Consider the following 20,728-nt stretch of genomic DNA (forward strand, 5'->3'; position numbering starts at 1 on the left):
GACAATGGGGCTATTTTTTGGTGCCTTGGGCCTCCGTTTAGAAAACACAACTGTCTCACTCTTTGGAATGTATCACCAGACTGTGACTGGTTGATGACAGGGACAGTGCATGTTGGTTCCCACAACCATAATGCACCAGTGTATAGAAGTCATTATAATAGCTCCAGATATTTGGATCTCTCGCCCTTCATTGTGTTTTCAAATAGCTGTGAAACTATGGCTTTTCGGGAGAGCATTAAGGGATGAGTAAAGTCTTTACCACATGCAAATAGTGGTGCGTCAGTCTGACTGTTACTGGTTATCTCATTTTTATTGTTTTGATTTTATTCTGTGCTGGTCTGATCTAAACTGCCCAGAGTCTTTGGAAATGGAATGGTGTATAAACTGAAATACTTAAAGAAATAAGTACCAACCAAAGTCCTGGTTTCACACTATCAACAATTTGGTGAGCTTTTAGTAAACTAGCTATAAAGTGATATATCTTTCAACTTCATTTCACAAAAATTATCTCCCTTTCCTCGGTTAGCATATTATTTAGTCTTCTGATCAAGCTAGCAGTTGCATGGCACATTAAATCTGTTTTGTTTATTTCTGCATGAAGCAGGAAGAGTGTGTGTTAATAGTGGAAAATTACAATGAACCGAGACTGGTGCATGAGAAGGATTATCTAGGCACTTGCCAGGACTCATAGTTGTACAGGTAGCCTAAGGCTCAGAACCCTAGCCAGAATACTCTTTATCCTTGGGGATTTGACCACTTAGTAGTCAAACCACTGGGTAGCCCTTATGCAAAGGACATAGTAGTAAAGATGTTCTCCAGCTTGTTTGTTCCTTGATTCTCTCCCAGGCCAACAAAATACCTTATGGCTACAGCACTAAGGAGGTAAAGGATCATATTTCAAGTGGATTTCAAAACATGGAACCAGCCCTGGGAATACATCAACTCTCTTATTGTCAAGGTTCTTGCCCTACTGTCCTGATTGCAGAAAATAAATACATTTTGACAGCCTAAGTAGAACCTAAGTATCACCATCTTATAAGCATAATAAAAATAAAATAAATTGATAAATTTGTAGGATGTTTTCAACAGTCTCTTATACCTGGCGACATTGTGCTACAAACTGCAAGTTATGTTCTCTACAATAATTAAATTATGTTTGTTGAATTCTAGTTGTTTATTTATTTATTAAATTTATATACCGCCCTTCTCCCGAGGGACTCGGGTACAAATAAGGTCTTCAGATGAATCTGAATAGGTTTAACTACTGGCCTGTTCTATCTAATAAGGAAAGGATAGTCAATTGATCAAGGTAAATATCAAATCCTCTTTGACACAGAGAGACTATTACATCCATCTCTTTGAAGAATTCTGTCCTGTGTTCAGAATGTTCCATCAGATTCCAGGCTCCTTCAGATTAAGCTGATTCTCTATGTATGTTTCAATCTGGTTTACACTTGGAATTAAAGCAGAATTTGTATTGTTATCCTGGTAAACAAGCTCTGCACAAAATTAATGAACCATAGAATCATAAGGCTGGAAAGCATCTTGGAGTTCTTCAATATCAACCTCTTCCCAAGGCAGGAGTTCTTATATTAGTGTAATGTGGCGCAGGCTTAATGACTATGAAGAGACAGCTGGTATGCAACGGAGAACGATTTATTCAGTGAGGAACCGGACAGCTGACAGCGTGTTTTGGTCACCCTTTTATACAGGAGCCAACAAACTCTGATTGTCCAATCCCAATCAGCGTATTCTCCCGCCGTGGAACTCTTTCCAATCAGCCGGCGGCAGCTTTGACAGCTAGGAGCTGTCAACAAGCTGCCGCGTGTTCACTGTCCAATTGACTCTTGCCGCCTGGCTTCGAACTGTCAGGGAGCTGTCAACGGTTTACCTCATAACTTAACACCCCTTCCCCCCCCCGAAACTGGAATGAATAAACATGAACTTATTTTAACTTTTGAATTGCAGACGTGAATTCCTTATTTGCGTTCTATCTTATTGTTTTTGGACCATTCATAATCCTTTAGATAAGCAGGGGGCCTTCTGGTTCTGCAGGAACAACGGAGGGGTACTCTGGTATTCTGATCCCCTTCCACATGAACGGGAGGAGAAGGTGGTTGTATTAGTTCGGCCCCCATGTCCCCATAAGTTAGGTCTGCTTGTAGAGGAATATCAGGGTTAAGGTCTTGGGGCGTATAATCCGAATTAGTGGGGTTCTGTTGCCCTTGTGGCCCATTAGTTCCTGTAGGTGGTGATGAGTTCCTTGGTAGGTGAGTTTGGTTTTGTACACCCCGCTTCCTAAGTTGATCTACATGCCTCCTAATGTGGCGGCCCCCACCCATGTCAATAATGTAGGACAAGGGACCCGTTTGATTGACTACGACCCCCTGGATCCATTTGTTCCCCACCCCGTAGTTCCTTGCCCACACAAGTTGACCACTAATGAAAGTTCTGTTAGGAATGGGTTGTTCAACCTCGGCTGCAACTCTGTCCGGATGCATTCTGTCCAGTCTGGTCACAAGCCGACGACCCCAACGTAGTTCTGCTGGAGACTTCCCCGTGGCCGTGCAAAGGGTGGAATGCTGGGCCAATAAAAACTGGGCCAAGCGACGGTGCCAGTTATCTCTGATGATTTTGCATAGTGCATCTTTTGTGGATTTCACCATAACTTCTGCCAAGCCATTGGATGACGGGTGGAACGGAGCAGAAGTGACGTGCCTAATTGAGTTGTCCCTGGTGAAAATCTGGAAATCATTAGAAGTAAATTGGGGTCCGTTGTCTGAGACCAGAACGTCAGGGAGACCATGAGTGGCAAAAAGCCCCCTTAGTACTTGTACAGTAGCAGCAGTGGTCATACTGGTAACAGGGATGACCTCCAGCCATCTTGAATAACTGTCCACCACTATTAGGAATATTTGTCCCTGGAAAGGCCCAGCAAAATCTAAGTGTATTCTGGACCAAGGATTTCGGGTTGTTTCTCATTTGTGAACTGGGGCTTGAGGTTGTGCTGACCTGGATTGTTGACAGAGATAGCACCCGGCCACATGTGTTTCAATGTCTTTGTCCAGGCCTGGCCACCACACATAGCTTCAGGCCAAAGCCTTCATTTTAACTACCCCTGGGTGGCCCTCATGTAGTGTTTGGAGGGCCCTAGTTCTGTGTTTGTCAGGGACTACTACTCTGCTGCCCCAGAGTATACAACCCAGATGGGAAGACAGTTCATGTCGTCTGGTAAAGTAAGCCTGGAACTCTGTTCCTAGGCTTTTGGCCTGCCATCCTAAGGCGACCCAGGCCAACACTCTACTAAGAATGTTGTCTGTAGCTGTTGCTGCTGCAATGTCTTTTGCTAACAGTGGGCATTCAGGCAGTTCCTGGATTGCTAGAATGTTACCTGCTGGTGCTGGGTCAGGGTCGTTACCTGGCAAGGGCAGTTTGCTCAACCCATCTGCGTGACACATTTCTTTACCCGGCTTGTGGACTAGTTTAAATGTATAAGCGGATAGGAATGTTTACCACCTCAAGATCCTGGGAGACAGGATTTGAGGTGTCTGTTTATCACAGGTGAATAATCCTAACAAGGGTTTGTGATCTGTAAAAATTGTAAACTGCCGGCCATATAAGTAGTGGTGAAATTTTTTCATGCTAGCTATAATTGCTAACGCTTCCTTGTCAATCTGCACATAATTACGAAAGCGTTCTTGAGTAAAAAGCAATAGGTTTTTGTACCCCATCTTCCAGCAAGTGACTTAGAACTGCTCCAATCCCATAGGGGCCGGCATCACAAGCTACACAAAGTGGCTTGTCCTCTGTAAAATGGGTGACAGTGGAATTGCTGGAAAGTAAGTTTTTTAGATACCTGAAACTAGTGTCATGAAGTGAAGACCACTTCCAAGGAGCCCCTTTGTCAAGTAATCTGTGTAAGGGTTCAGCAATGGTTGCCTTTTGGGGCAGGAAAGCGTGATAAAAATTTAGAAGCCCCAGAAAAGCTTGCAATTCAGTTTTATTTTTTGGAATTGGGGCAGATTTAATGGCATTTACCTTGGAATCAGTGGGGTGGATTCCCTGAGCATCAGTCCTGTAACCTAGGAACTCAGTGGAAGTCACTCCAATAGAGCATTTTTCCCTTTTTAGCTTGAGACCTGCAGTACGGAATCTGCTTAGTACAGCCTGCAGTCTCTCCACCAAAACTTCTTCCGATTCCCCAGCAATTAATATGTCATCGAAATAGGGGCAAACCCTGGGAATTCCTTTTAAAGTTTTTTCCATTACCTCTTGAAAAATGCCTGGAGCCACTGAAATGCCGAACTGAAGGCGATTTACTTTAAAAGCCCCGCGATGTGTCACAATGGTTTGCGCGTCCGCTGTTTCCTTGGTGACAGGGAGCTGTAAGTATGCCTGCGCCAAATCAAGCTTGGCAAAGATGGCACCAGAACGAATTGCAGAGAGGACGTCTTTGACTGTGGGGACCGGGTAAGCATGCGGATTTAATGCGCGATTAAGGGTTGCCTTAAAGTCGGCGCAGATTCTTACCTCTCCATTAGGCTTAACCAGGGTAACAATAGGGGTTTCCCAATTTCCTCCCTCCACTGGTTCCAGCACCCCAGGTTTTACCAGCCGGTCCAGTTCGCTCTCAATTTTGTTTTTGAGAGCAAACGGGACTCTTCTAGCCTTAATTCTAACTGGTAAAACTTCTGGTCTTAATTTTAAGGTAACAGGGGCCTGTGTATTTTCCTAAAGAGCCATCGAATACGTCTGCAAATTGTTTGCAGACGGCTTCGAGGCCTTTGGCCTGGGTGAAGTTGACTCCCTCTAGTCTAATTCCCAAGGCCTCGAACCAGTCGAGCCCTATTAAACTGCCTCGATTTTCTTCAGTAACCAGGATGGCTAAAACCCCTCGGAACCCCTTAAACTCTACCAATATTTTGGCCCTCCCCCTTAATTTGATCGGGGCTTTTTGAAAATCTGCTAGTTGAATTTGGGTGGGTTGCAAGGGGATTTGCCGCTTGCTGCGGCTACATATACCCTGGAAGGTTTCAAACGAAATGATGGAGACCGAGGACCCTGAGTCTACCTCCATTTTGCATGGGACCCCTTGCAACCGAACCCCAATTCTAACTTTAGGCCTTAACAACTGGTGGATTGATGGCGGCCCCCTACCCTTGCTTACTGTTTGTACCAAGGACCAAGAGGGATTTCCACTTGGGGTAGGTGTGGGTCTCATACCTGGCGGTGATGCCTTGAGCTCGTGTAGGTTCTCTCGGTTCCGATTGCGGCAAACGGCATGGATGTGCCCGGTTTTACCGCAACCATGGCACTTGGCGTTGCGGAATCGGCAGGTGGCTCTGGCATGAGCCCCTCCGCAGCTGGCACGTTTGCCTCGGTTCTCTCGGGCTGAGGTTCTGATAGCTGGAGCTTTTGTTGGTGGCCCTCGGGTTGTTCAGCCCACTTCCCCCGTCGTGGCGGCTTTGGAGCTTTTAGAATTTTCGTACGATGGCATCGACCTCGGCCTCGTCCTCATTCCCCCAGTTATCGCTGTTTCTTATGTCGTCCTGATAGACCGACCCGTTCGGCCTGTTGCCCGGTTGTGCTGGATATTCCTGATGGCTATCTTCATGTGCCATAATTTCCATCGTGACCTCCGCCAGGCCCATCGTAGGCTTCGCAATTATTTTCCACTGAAGCCGTTCATCTTTGAGCCCTAATACTATTTGGTCTTGAATTCTGTCGAGGTCGGGAAATTGGCACCTGCAGGTGGCGTGACGCACCCCTGCAATGTAGTCGGTTGGAGACTCATCAGGGAATTGGCACAGACGAGCAACATTTACACGCCAAAAAAGTTCGGATCTCTTTGGCATGTTTGCAGTCTTTCTGTGAGATCCGCGTATGACACCGTAGCGACCAGTTCCGGGCTGCAGAGTCCGACGGCGATGTCATACACAGCCGGCCCACTGAGGCACAGTAACGCTGCGGCCTTAAGCCAGTCTTCGGTAATTTTATTTACCAGGAGGTAGCCTTCCACTTGTCCCCAGTGCGACTCCCAGCGCTCGGGTTGACAGATGTCGAATTCTCGAATATGTCCGAGGTTGGCCATACTGTCCTGGTCCTGAATAAACAAAAACTTTTATGAAAGATGGAAACCTTTATATGGACTTTTTTTGCTGAAAGAAGGAAGGAAGGAAATGATGATTTATAGATTTGAAGTTTAAGAAAGATGTGGATTAAATGAGGGGCTGAAAGGATTTGTACAGGTAGTCGTAGACTCATGACCACAATTGAACCCCAAATTTGTTGCTAAGCATGGCAGTTGTTAAGTGAATTTTGCCCCAGCACAACCTTTCTTGCCACAATTGTTAAGTGAATCACTTCAGTTATTAAATTAGTAACACAGTTGTTAAGTGAATCCGGCTTCCCTGTTGACTTTCCTTGTCAGAAAATCACAAAAACTGATCATACGACCCCATGACACAGCAACCATCATAAATACAAATCAATTGCCAATGTCTGATCACATGACCATGGGGATGTTGCAATGGTTATAAGTGTAAAAAACAATATGTCCCCTTTTCCAGTGCCACTGCAATTTTGAGCAGTCACTAAATGAATTGTTGTAAGTCAAGGACGACAAAAGAAGGATTATAAAATTATAATGTATCTGTTGAAGGTTGGAAGTTATTTATATATTTCTTTAGTTTGTTTTTCATTTGTTGTACTTTTTCTTTTTTTCTTCCTTTTCAATTTATCTTTTATTCAATGGAAAATTTATTAATCAATACCATTATTTTTTAAAAAGGAGAGAAATAAATAAGGTTAAAAAAATAGTTATGTCGAAGAGAATGGATAGTCTGACCTACTTGACTTCTAGTCTCACACACAATGCTATTCTCAACAGATTTTGTACTTAGAACATTCTCCATCAACATAAAAAAAATTAACGTTGCTAATTGGGAATAATTGTCTGACACCCCTGCTATCTTTAAAGGCCTTCCTTGATAACAATGCCAAAAAATCTGTTGCCAGCTATAGGGGAAGCCGGAGGAGATGCTCTCCTCAGAGAAGCACGCCTGCTACACACAATTACATCTTTCCTTCTTTCATGAATTTTTATAGTTCAATTTTGATTGAGTGCCCCTCCTAAACTGAAGTAGTCTTTTTTATACGGTATTATTGAGACACTTTCTTGTCATTTAACTACCACTGTTTCATCGTTTGAAATGTTTTAGATGTTTCTGGCCATTCAAAAAGCCTCAATTATTAAGTGAATTAAAAACATGATAAATAAGTAAATAAATCTATACTAATCCTGGTAGGGCTAGTATTGTTGTTTAGTTCTGACCCACAGTCATTTAATTTCCACTTTTCCACACAGGTGTTTGAGTCAGATAAGTTTAATTAGTCAGGGTTTCAGCAGCTAACAACTTAACCCCAATAGCTGGTCTGTTATAGTCTTGATCCTCCAGAACAATCCAATCAACTGTGCCTCTAATTGACTGTTTAACTTTTATTACAACAATGTCTGGCATCTCTTGCTCTTTCCCTTTCTTCCAGCCATGCTCCCCCTGTGGATTCTGCATCCTCTTGCCACTTCCTTCCTTCCAGTAAATAGATTAGAAACTTTTGCACAATTTATTATGTCATGGGCTCCTTCCCTTCCTCTATCCCAGGAGATAAGGCACCAGAGCAATCCCACACACCTGTAAGCACCTTCCCCCTTGTTCCTTTTCTTAAATTCTGCTTACCAAAGCTGATTAGACAGAAAATAACTTTTGTGATTGCCAGAGAAGCATTTGCCAGAAATGTAAAGCCCTTTTCCAACTGCACCACCATACATCTCTTCCATGCAGCTGATCTCCAGTGAAATATGGAGCCTAGGTATGTTTGTATTTTTAAAAATAAAACAGGAACACATTTGCAGCCAAAAGTAACATCAGCTGCAAACCTCTCAGTAGTCAGGATTCTTATATAGAGTGGAATAAAGAGGTTGTGTTTTAGATGTTTGACTGAAAAAGATTTCCAGTGATTCATGAACCTTGAAATCTGTTTTTTCTGGATATGATGCTGTTGAAGACATGCTTGTTCATTGCAGCTGCTTTTTAGACCACCCACTGTCTCTCTGACTGTAAATAACAGGAGCCGGTTGTTTCTCCCCATCAACCATTTCCCTAGTCTCTTAAAAGAAAGTCACACATCTTAGATGTTGTAACATAATCTGCTAACTGTGAGTTAGCAATACATAAATATGCAATGTAATACTCTATTTAATATCTTTAGATAGTCTCTTCCATTCTGCAAATCTTGATAGAGCCAACTTCATACCCAGAATAATTTCAGATGGTCAGCTTTTCTGTCATGAAAGATACAGGAAGCTGGGAATAAAATGTACTAGGGTTTCTCTCAACTACATACAGGCTCTATTTTATGCAACATAACACAAAGAATTTCTGCTGCTCTGGTAGTGACACTCAGTGCTTGAAAATGGGATTTCTTGGCCTGAGATAATTATGATAAAAGTTTAAGGGGATAGGGCATGAAAAGACTGGGGAAAAACCAGGTTTAATCAAATACTCAGAGGCATTTTATTCCATGATTTTCTCCATATCTTTCTGAAACATCATGCATCAAGTTCTATTTGCTAGACATCAAGAAAGTTTTTATTGAGAAACAAAATTAATCTCCCAAACTTAAAACAATCTCATATCAGTTCTAGAACACACTAGAAACAATTAATGTGCACTGAGACTTCAATGAATAATGCAACCTTTAGGCATATTTATTTGGAAGTAGGTTCCATTGAATTATTACTAAATAACTATATCACAGGATTTTTTTAGATTGTGTTGTCATAAAAACCAGTAAGGAAGAAATAAAAAAATCAGGCTAAACTTTGGAAAAACCAACATTTTATGATGTCTAGCAAAATAGCAATAATTTATTATCTATTATTCTACCGGATTTTTAATTATCATCATCCCACCATCCCTCACAATAATGCACTTGAAGAACTTATTAGAAGCGGCTTCAGACTTATGAAGAAAACAATTGTGTTGCTTGTGTGACTCCTATCCTGATGATGAAGTTTTTAAAAACATAGCTGTTCTCCCAAGCTTTGAAGTAGGATGGTTGTGGGGCCCATTTGTTTGTTTTATAATGTATAGAATGCAGTTTGCCTGGACACATTTTCATTTTCTCATTATTTTCTATCCTTTAAGCCATTTAGAGTTATTTTTGACTCAGGCAGCCTCTAAATAAAGCCACATCTAATATGTTAATTGGAGATCTGTAAAACAGGGCTGTAGAGTGCTTAAGCTTCACTTCCAGAAAGTTGCTTCAGAGTTCCAAGGATGCAAACACAGCATCTACCAACAACTTCATTAGCCAGTTTTTCCCTGGGATCATGCTGAAAGCATATGCAGAAAGCAGCCATACAATCCAAAGTAGCCATTTTAAGGAGTTGCAGACAGATTCAACAGCTTCAAGCCAAGTTTTCAATTCTGGGAGTTGAAGTCCACAAGTCATAAAAGTGCCAAGTTTGAAGACCTCTGAGTTAAGCAAAGTTCATACCTGGATGTGAGACAACAACCCATATCTGAGAAGGAACCATTGGCAAACCACTTCTATCCTAATACTAAGAAAACCATATAGATGTGTCTATGTAGTCACCAAGAATTATGCTTAACTTGACGGAGATTTTACGTACATACAGTAGGTAATAGTAAAAGTTTCCCCAGTCAAGTCAGATCTGGCTCTATGGGGCAATGCTCATCTCCATTTCTTAGCCAAGGGAGCCAACATGTGGCCAGCATGACAATATGTAAAAGGCGCACTGAACACTGTTACCTTCCCACTGTAGAGGTTCCTATTTATCTACTCACATTTGCATGCTTTCAAAATGCTAGATGGGCAAGTAATGGGACTTTGGGCAAGTAATGGGATCTTGGGTCTCAAACCTGGGCTGTTGGCTTTCCTGACAAACTCAGTGTCTTTAACCACTGAGCCAACACGCCCCTTTGTGTATATAATGTTTTAAAATTTGGGAGGTGCATTTTCTTCAATTGCATTCTACAAATTAGGATAAAAGAGAAAATGGAATTTAAGCATATTAGTAGACCACTCTTTAAGCAAAAGTGACAAGGAATATTCTGAACATGCTCAAGAGCACTCTTTTCTTTATGGTATTTGATATAACCCAAGGCTAAATGATACCACTGAAAATACATACTAGCAATGGGGGGGGGGGGTGAGTAACATAACGAACTATGGCCAAAAATGCTCTCAGCCCCCTTTCTCATAAAGATGTACTATGTATGCAAACATAGGAGAGTGCCTTATGGGATTTTAAGCCATAGTTAAAACTCTCTCACTCTCTCTCTCTCTTTCTCTCTCTCTCTCACACACACACACATACACACCACTGCTATGCTGGTATCTTCTTGGTTCAAATTAAGCTCTTATTTTGTTAAGTAGTTTGAAATGCTCATCCATGTCTCAACTGAAACAAGAAAAAGAAATGGGAGTGGTATGAAACATCAGCTATTGCCTTCTCTTCAATTTTGTAAAATGTCGCATTAGTTATATCCAGCATTGTTAGAATTCAGATTTATTTTTGAGTTTGAGACTGAACTTAACCCGCACATAATCATGTGGAACAATGACTCACCATGCTTGAAATACCCTCCTGTTCTCTTCTACACACATGGCTTGTTCATTCCAGCTTAATTATTTAACAGTTCATTAGATGACTTTTGCTTCCATTCTCATATACACATACACTAGATTGCTTACAACTTAATAAGAGACAAAAGGAGCTTCTGAGAAGGAATATTCCTACTGGGTGGAGTGATTCCTCACTCTTGGTGGACACTTTCCTTTGACTTTCATGATTAATTGCTATTCATAATTACTCAGTACAGTTCTATATTATTTCCTCCTCACCAATGCTTTAATTTCATTTCATCTTCCAACTTCTCAGCACTCTTCTGGTACCCAGCGCACTGAGGGACTTGGTTAAGTTCCTTAAAGCAAGAAAATGCCATTCTTGACTAGTGACCTACAATAAAGTTGACTTGGCCTGATCCATCAGGATTCATTCATTCATTCATTCATTCATTCATTCATTCATTCATTCATTTACTGCATTGCCCATCTCACCTAGGTGACTCTGGGAGGTTTAAAACAACATAATAAAACAATAAAAACATATGAACAAAAGTACAGATTAAAAACTGAGTTAAGAACAAAGTGAAAACTTTAGAGGTTAAAAGCGAAAATCAAAGTTAAAAAATTCAGAAGGCTAAAGGTTAAGAAGGCAGCAGGAGTGCCCTCAAGCATTACTCCTGCTATAATGGCCCTTTCAATTCCATAATTCTATGTCCCATTGTAGAAGTAATAGTAATAATGTAATACCATTAGTACTAGTATAAGTTCTACTAATTAATAAAAATCTTGGGGATAGATTTTGTTAGGAAGGAAGTGCAAATGAAGGACTGTGATAAAAGAAGGCTCAGGGCCTACCTAAGAACTATAATCTCTGAACTAGCAGCAGCTCGCACCTAATAAAAAATTGTGAAATACATACATAAACAGACAGACAGCCCTATTATAATTTGCACTTTGCTCCTAAGGATTTCCAACACTGGAAGTTTATAAGAAGAGACTGGACAGCCATTTGTCTGAAATGGTAGGGTTTCCTGTCTTAGCAGGGGGTTGGACTAGATGACCTCCAAGGTCCCTTCCAACTTATTATTATTATTATTATTATTATTATTATTATTATTATTATTATTATTATTATTATTTCTACTCAAGACAAAAAAGTGCTTCTTCAGAACATAGAAATAAACACTAATGCTAAACTGAATTCAGGCTTCATATTACATTCTAGTTCCTTGTAACAATATGTTAATATTTTTCCTTTTCTATTCTTTGTGCAATAATGAAGCAGCATAGCTTTTCGCAATCTTTTCCTTTTTTTCTCATTTTCCATGAGAAAAACACTCTTTCCCCTTCAGCAGCTTTCCTCCATACACATTACATGATTATGTTTTGTTTGTATGAGGTAAACCAAACTTTGAAAACCAAATAGAGAAATAATAACACTAGAAGGTAGGAATCTCTGGAGCAAAATAGTAGAGGGGAGCAGAGTTAAGCAAACAATCTATAATGCCTAGTGATATTTTAGAGCAGAGAATCTATTGTTTTTCTTACTAAGCAATGTTGAAATGAGTTTAGCACTATGAAACTGGAGTTATTAGTATGACCTATTCATTTTGATGGGATTTAGAAGAATTTCTCACTGTAATATATTATAAGGGCATACCTATTATTTGGAAGCTTAGTCAGCCTCATTTTGCAATTCATGAAATGATTAGATTTTTTTTCATTTTAACACTGTTAAATTTCTCTCAAGCTTTATGGTTGTATGATGCCTCTATGTGGATGTTCTTAAAAAATGGAAGTTATAAGTAATGGAAATATCTGTTACTCAGGTAGTTTTCCTGAACAAAAAGAAAGCAAATACATGACAAAATATTTCAGCAGGTGGTAGACCTGGCTGAGTTAAGATTCTTCTCCAAAGCTCAGTTAAAGGGCTCTTTCTCAAGACCATGTTGATCTGCATTCCTAGACTCCTATAGTCAGCAGTAAAGCATAAATTGTGCTGGCCCCATAGCTAAACCTGGTTTGGCCACTGTTGATACTGCCCTTACAGATTTAATGCAAAATAGGCTAAGGTAAGCAATTTCCTTGACTCCACATTTCTCCTCCTACCAAGCAGTACCTGCTGGGAGGAAAAGCAATCATTGATCGCTCTCCTGACTGTATATGGATGGGACTAGGGAAATGTAACTGAGTGCCTGAGATGGAAGATATAACCACTGTTCAAATTCCCTGGGGAATAGATTGCAAACACAATAGTGTCCCCAATCTTCCTCCAACTTCATTTCCTCTCCTTTTCCATATCTGCAATATGTCACCTGGAGTGTTTTTGGATACTGGTTTAGTGTACTTTTAAGTGGGCGCTAAGTTCAGAAATAGCCCAAATGACAGACTGAAGGCACAATAGAGGGTTTGCAAGAAGGATTGGGGGACCCTCACTTCAGCCTGAGTTCAAGGCTCAATACCTGTCAGACTAACAAAAATGGAAGTTGTGTTTGGGTAATACACACAGGGACCCTCAGTAAGCTCCAACCTTGACTAGAGCTACAAGAGAACTGTAGAGCTAACAAGAAGCTGTTGTCTGGTGTCATGTGGAATAATCTGTGGAACAGACTAAATCACGTAAGAGTTGGCAGAAGCGCACAATCCCCTCCCCTCAAATAACAAATGCACGCCATGCAAACACCCTTGTTGGCAGACAGCAGAAAACTTTTAATATATTTAGTGGCAGAACCGGTAACTTCCAGCTAGCAGAATCTGGTTCACCTTTCCAGATAAATCTAACTTCTGCTCAAACACAGGACAAGTGCTCCCTAGAAAAGAGTGTTAAACTTGTATTTAAAATACAGGTGTAGTTTTTTTCCACAGAGCACTATGCTGTATATGTAAGAAGCCCACAATGCTTTACAAACATTTCAAAACAATGTCCCTCAGGCATTACCTGGGCAGTTCTTAAGCAGAATAAGCCCCAATAAAAATGTAGGGCAGTAGCCTCCTGACCGGAGAGACCATGCCTCCCAGCCAATGAGCACAAACCACCTTATAACATGTCCATGGCATACCCATGTTGGGACAAGAGAACTGGAATAGCTAAAGACAATTTCATTACTTTGGGCTTAGGGATGGGATAACAGTATTGTCATGGGGCAATGCCATGTAAGTATTCTTAACAGGGCATCTTAATTGTTATGGGTATAGGAATATAAGAATGAGTCCAAAAGTATTCTTCTCCCAACTGTGAGCCAGTAGGAATCTAAATCAGCATAGCGAACAGGAGCTAGATTAAAATATTAAACACGTGCTTATTCTCTACCTAAGCAAGCACAGGTTTAACCATCTGTCCAGGATGGAATAAGTGTCAGGTAATGGAGAAGATAAGCTCTTTACCCTCAGGTCAAACCCTTTGTAGGATGAGAGATTTGGAAGCTAAGCCACCTCCTGTTTCGTCTGCGTCTCTCCCAGGCTTGGGGGGATGGGGATATAGCAAAGAAGAGTGGAAGACCTATCTCAAAGATCTGATAGGTGCAGCACAGCTAAATCCATGTTTGGAAACACCCTGACCATGGTTGAAAACTTCTCATGCACTGTAAAACCTTTTCCACTGTGCTTATAAGCTGTGCTTATAGGCTTCCACTTCTTCTGACATCCCCTCCAGCCAACCTTACTTAACAGCTGACTATCACTATCTCACTATCCCTCTCTGCTGCAAAGTAAAGCATGCTCCCCTGCTACCACACATACCTGTCAAGACTATTTTTTAAATGTAGGGTCAGATCATTACATCTATATTAAAAGTAGCCCAACTAATAGTTGTCAGGCATGGTAGAAAGGACTGTGTGGTACAGTGAGACTTTCTCTCCGGGTAAATTGCCTGCCACCTCCCTGCTTGCTATTTTATCAGTTGGTTGGTGTATCTTTTAAAGTTTTTAATGGGGGATCTCGGGGAAGAGACACAGGCCTCACCAAAATAGTTCTGGAGGAAAGTGCTGAGGGACCAGAAGAGTGGGCATGTGCCCGCTCTGGCCTAAAATAGCTAATGGGAAGTTGGCTGATCCCACCAACCACATGAGGCATCGGAGTGCACAAATGGCGAAATGACTGAAATGTCTCCAATTGTATCCATGACAGAAAATACCTTGGAATAAAGAGGAAAACACTAATTTAACACTAGAACAGCTGAGGATTATTTAAGGTTAACTCAGGATGTCTTGAAAATCAGGTAGGCAAGTCACGGGGACCCTGTAGGGAAAAAAACTCTATTTGTGTCATGGTTAGGTGCAAAGTCTTAGTTTGGGTACAGTAGCTCTTGTTTAGGCCTGGTTAGTGTCTGGATGGGTTAGTGTTTGGGCCTAATTAGTATCTGGATAGGAGACTGGCAGCATTATAAGCTAGACTAAGAAATCAAAAAGCTGGAAGAAGATAATAGTAAACTACTTTCATGTTTATCAAGAAAACAGAATAAAGTTCAACTACATAGCACTGCAGATGGTGGTGGTGGTGATGATGATGAATGTATGGTGTTGTTACAGCAGGCAAGAGACCACAGTGCTATTGCAGAGTAGTAGTTTGGCTTGCCAAAATACCAGTCCTGTTATAGGACACGCTTATGTGCTTCCCGGGTGCATCCCAGGAGGGGAAGCTGGCTTCACGTCAGAAATAAAGATGAGCTGCTCTTCCTGCACTGTCACCCAAGGCCCCCTCCCTTCCCAAAGCTCCCAAATGGGTGCCTCAACTGGGAAGGTTCAAAGCCCCCAGGAATCTGACTGTCTGTACTGAGAACCAGCTTGTCTCCCCACTGAAGTAGTGCCTGTCTATTTACTTACATAGAATATGCTTTCTGTTAGCTGGACAAAAGTTGAGGCGAGGAACAGAAGCTCACCCTGCCACGCAGTGCTTGGGCTCGGACCGCCAGAGCTGAGACCATCCAGCATCATTAAGCCAGTGAGCCACCGCGTTCCATAGAATAGAATATTAGCGAATGTGATTAGTAAATAGCCAAGGAAGATAAAAAATTAAAATCAGTGCTACATATCTCAGCATATCTCTTGTGAATTCATATATGTGGTCACTAGAAAAGAAGCATAAGGAAATTTAGGATTCATTTCAAGAACAGTTCACATTGGAGGGTTGCAACCTTCAATGCCTGGGGCAAACAGAGACCCTCCGCAGTCTCTGACTGATACTTTGGGTTAAATGTAGAACAGCAAGACAAAGAGACGGCAATAAAAATGATTTATTTAAAAGCTCATAAATCAGCGCTGTGCCATTAAACAAGGAGAACCCTCCATTAGTGGCTGATTCTCTCTGATCCCAACCTCGCCCCCGCCCCCTTCCGTTCTCTCTTTCTTAGTCCTCTTATGTTTATATGATACCTGATGGATGTCAAAATCCAAGCTGCTTTCTCGCAAGTCACTAACTCTGAGACTTAATGAAGACCCCATGCTTGGAAGTATTAAACTGAAGGCAGGATGAAGGGGGGAAAATCCCTGGAAGTGCCTAAGATACAGTACAGAGAGAGGAAGGCTTAGTAGGAGTTAGCTGATATGCACTGAGCTGGATATATGCAAGCATTATTTTCTCCTTTCTGGGATACAATCTGGGGACAAAACATTTGCTTCAGCTTTTTAGCAACTCTGATAATTTGTCATTACTGCCCACAAGTCAGATTACAGAGGACAAGAATGCCTCCCAGTGGCCGTTCAAGAGCAGCAACATTTTCAAAGGAAGGAAATCAAGATGGGATGGAAGTCTACCATGAATGAACGGTTTGTTCATGATTCTAGGTAGTGTTTCTCAATCTTGGCAGCTTGAAGATGAATGGACTTCAACTCTCAAAATTCCCCAACTAGCTAGCTGAAGTCCACGTATCTTCAAACTGCTAAGGTTGGGAAACACTGCTGTAGCCCTTTCTCCACTGTTTTTTAACTGTATCGACAAATGAGTCCTAGCCAAAAAAAATCTGCTACATCCCCATGATGTTGTCCTTACCTTAACCTCAGCCCCAGCATTAGTTGTCTTTAGCTGAACTGGGATTAAGGAAGGACTTTCCTCCTCATTCTAGTTCCATCAGACGGGCAATCTTTGTCCTCACCTATGTTTTGAGGGAAATCAGGTACCTGAAGTGAATTGAAAGAGGCAACAGAGGCAGAATAGGGATCAGCAAACATGGGCTGCAAGCTTCATGCTGGCAAGAATTTTCTAGGCCTTGAAGTTTAATAAGCAGAATGGACACAAATTACCTTATACATAATTACTACTTTCCTTACCCACAAAACTGGTGCTTCCAAAACTAGGAAAGGATTACTTTAAATCTTTAAAGTAAAAAACAGGTAAACAATGTTGCACTGAATAGTGGAAGATGAAATTTTAAAGTTCAATTGTAGCATAAAAGCTATGGATATAACAATAGCTTATTTTAAAAAGATTAAAAGTCCTTCAGTTGCCTAACATCAGAAAAATAAAATAAGGGTGGCTACTTGTCCCAGCTTCTGCCAACCTAGCAGTTCGAAAGCACGTAAAAATGCAAGTAGAAAAATATTGACCACTACGGTGGGAAGGTAACAGCGTTCCGTGCGCCTTTGGTGTCTAGTCATGCCGGCCACATGACCACGGAGACGTCCTCGGACAAGCGCTGGCTCTTTGGCTTTGAAATGGAGATGAGCACCGGCCCCTAGAGTTGGAAATGACTAGCACACATGTGCGGGGGAACCTTTACTTTTACCTTTACTATTCCTCATACAGAACAAGGCTTTTAAAGATAACTTGGATTTAGGCACAATATAGAGGCAGTGGCATTCCTTCAGCTAGTTAGCTGCCAAGTAATAAGAACTTAATAAGTTTATAATGTCTGCATAGCAGTATGTTGAACCTGGAAAAAACAGAATCCATTTTTTATGGATACAAGCATAGAGTTTAGTTTCAGCCAACATTCCCAGACTAATATTTTGTACTAATTGAAGTTGCAGTTTATTTTCAAGGGCAGAACCCTGTACAATGCATTGCAGTAATCTAGGGGAGAAGTATTAGTGATGGCACCACACAGTAAGAAAAGCTGTTGGAAGCTGCTAGAAGTAGCAACTTTCTTCCTGAAAAGTACTAAAGGTTAAATAAAGGTTACCATAATCACTTAGGCATCCCCATGTAGGATGTAAGAAAATCTTACAAGACGATAGTCCAGGGGATGCTAAAACTTGGGTTTAGAAGTTTCAAAATTATAGTGTATATACATAACCAGGTATTATTTTTGTAAGAGGTGTGAGAATATATCAGAAGTGTTCTAGGGATGTGGGGTATAGAAAAGGTTGGAAACCGCTGCACTACAGATAAGCAGTCACCCATCTAAGCTGTATCAGAGAAATAAGATCCATGAAAAGCAATAGCCACAATAATCTCATTTTGCAGCCATTCCTTCCTACCTCTGAGCCAAGGCCAAAAGGAGGAATTAATTATAGCTTAACATTTCCCTGCCCAGTGACATACCAAACTCTGTTTTAAGTCACCAATCCTAGAACAAATCTTAATTATAAATTTGGAATAAGCAGTTCCTCCTTATCCACTATTTAACCTATGGTCCATGACTGGATATCATGCTAGGCTGAACCCCATTATAGCTTACGTTATTGCATTATACACTTTTCACTCTAGGTTATCGGATCTGCACTACAAAAGAATGGATGACTATTAGACACCACCTCTGGTAGCCCTAATAAACCATTTTCTTGGGCTTGGAGTAATAATCCAAAAGTGAAGGGCAAGGCTGCCAAGTAAGATAAGACTGCTTATCATCTTGGCTCATTATAGCTAGGCTTTGAATGTTGGTTGCTCCTGAGCAGAATGCCTAATAATATTGTGCTCACATCCTGCTTTTGGTCTTCTCAGAGGCACCAAGTTAGCTACTTTGGATTTTTGATTACATGGCTTTTAGAACAGCAAGACTCTTCTTTCATCACATAAAAACAAAATGGGGTCCAGCCCCTAACAGATGTAGTTGTGAGAAAACAAACACAGCAGTGAAAAGATAACCTCTTACTACTGATATTAGCTTCAGAATCCATGTCTTTCTGGTGTGACAAGTGAATGTATTATGCCTTCCAAAGATGCTCAGTCAGCAGACCCGGTGACTTCTTTTTTTCTATGCTCTATTCCTAGAAATGTTGCTCTCTCAGCAATATATTGAAGTAAAGAAGGCAATTTTCTGTCTTTTCTTCATTTTTAATGGAAGCTATATAATGGCCAATTGCTTTGATTCTGCCTACTTAGTGCTTAATGGAGGTTTGAACTACTCAGCTAAAAAGAGAACAAGAAAGAAAGGGAGGGGGGGTAGTGGTGAACAGATTGAGATAGAAATGCCATCAAAGACACCATTTTGTACATGAGATCTCAGGTGGATCAGAAAACCATCCAGTGATATTCTGCTCATATTTACAAGTATCACTGCCTTCCTTACTAACTTAGGAATGATGGCCTAAGCAATGGAAACAAATATTTTTATTTCCATTATTTTTATATATTTTTAACCATTGCACTGAGGATCTAATTCTTAAATGATTAAAACAAACTGATTTGTAACGAATGCTCAAGGACCTGTAACAATGCTAAGATTTGACTGAATTAACTCTTGAAACAATGCTGTAGTCTCCCTTTACAGCTACAGGATTCTCTCTTATCTTTTATTATAGTTTTAAATGTTGTAATTAGAAAATATTAAAGTGGCAGCCAGCATGCTGCGTGGTACTAAATTTTAGCATCATACATATATACAGAAATCTCTCTGGATCCCACATACACTTTATAGATGTTGGTAAACAGCTGAAGCCTAGCACTTTGAAAAAGTGACCACTTGATTATAAAATTAAAAGATGAATTAGGAGTAATAAATAACACTTTAGCTATGTTTCCTTTGGTAGCAATTTTGTAAATAGGAAAACCTTCAGCAGGATAGACCTCTTCTGAGAGCTTTAAAAATGCTAATAAAACTTCACAGATGTTCAGCAAAATGTTTAGCTTGTTTTTTTACTAACTGGTATCTTGATAATAAACACAAAACTAAAGCAAATCAAACAAGTAAATATTTGCTAAGAAATGCTTGTCAATTTGATTTGAAGCAGGATAGTGTCTTTATTTCTATTAAATGGAAATAGAGGTGGCTAGAGGAAATTATGCTGTCACTTTAAATCCCTAGGATCCAATATGAAAATACTTTCTACTCAGCTGGCTCAGTTGGTTTAATTCAGAGGAACCAGCAAAGCATGAGGAAGCTAAAAGAAACACCCCTGGATGAAAACACAAAAGATCTAATCACCCCACACTGGCCTATCTGATTTGCAGTTGCTTGAAAATATTGCATTGTCTTACTGATTGCAGTATATTTATATCATTTTCCAAGGAGTTCCCTTAGCGTTGGATCTCTTTGTTTTCATTTTGAAACAACTGAAATAGGCTATTACCTCTGACCCGGCGCAGATCCCGTTGGGCTCCATGGTTTTCTGCAGAGCTCCGGGAGATGAAGCGTCGGAGACGGGGTCTAGAGAGCGGTTGGAGGTCCAGCCGTTCCGAATCTGACCGATTGCAGCTAAGAACCTTTATAAGGTCTTATTTTGCTGGGATGAGGACGGCGAGGGCTAATTACTTCGCTGCCCTCATCGCGTCCGCAGATAATCGCCCGGCCGCCCTGTTTAGCGTGACTCACTCCCTTCTTAATCAGGAAGTGAGGGAGGATCCCTTACAGGGATGGGCCGAGGAGTTTAGTCATCATCTGACGGACAAAATCGCTCAGATCCGGGCCGGCTTGGACTCTTGACTGGGCGGAGTCTGACGTGGAGGAATCGGACGGTCTTGAGCATGTTATCTGGACTGAGTTCGATCCTGTATCCCCTGATGATGTGGACAGGATCATGGGGAGGCTGAGCTCCACCACCTGTTTGTTGGATCCGTGCCCCTCCTGGCTGGTTTATGCGGCTCAGGAAGGGACACGAGGCTGGTTCCAGGCAGTAATAACTGCTTCTTTGAAGGAGGGTGTCTCCCCCGCCGCCTTGAAGAAGGCGGTGGTGAGACCCCCTCCTCAAAAAGCCTGTCCTGG

This window comes from Vipera ursinii (assembly GCF_947247035.1).
Source record: "Vipera ursinii genome assembly, chromosome: Z".
Classification (NCBI taxonomy): Eukaryota; Metazoa; Chordata; class Lepidosauria; order Squamata; family Viperidae; genus Vipera; species Vipera ursinii.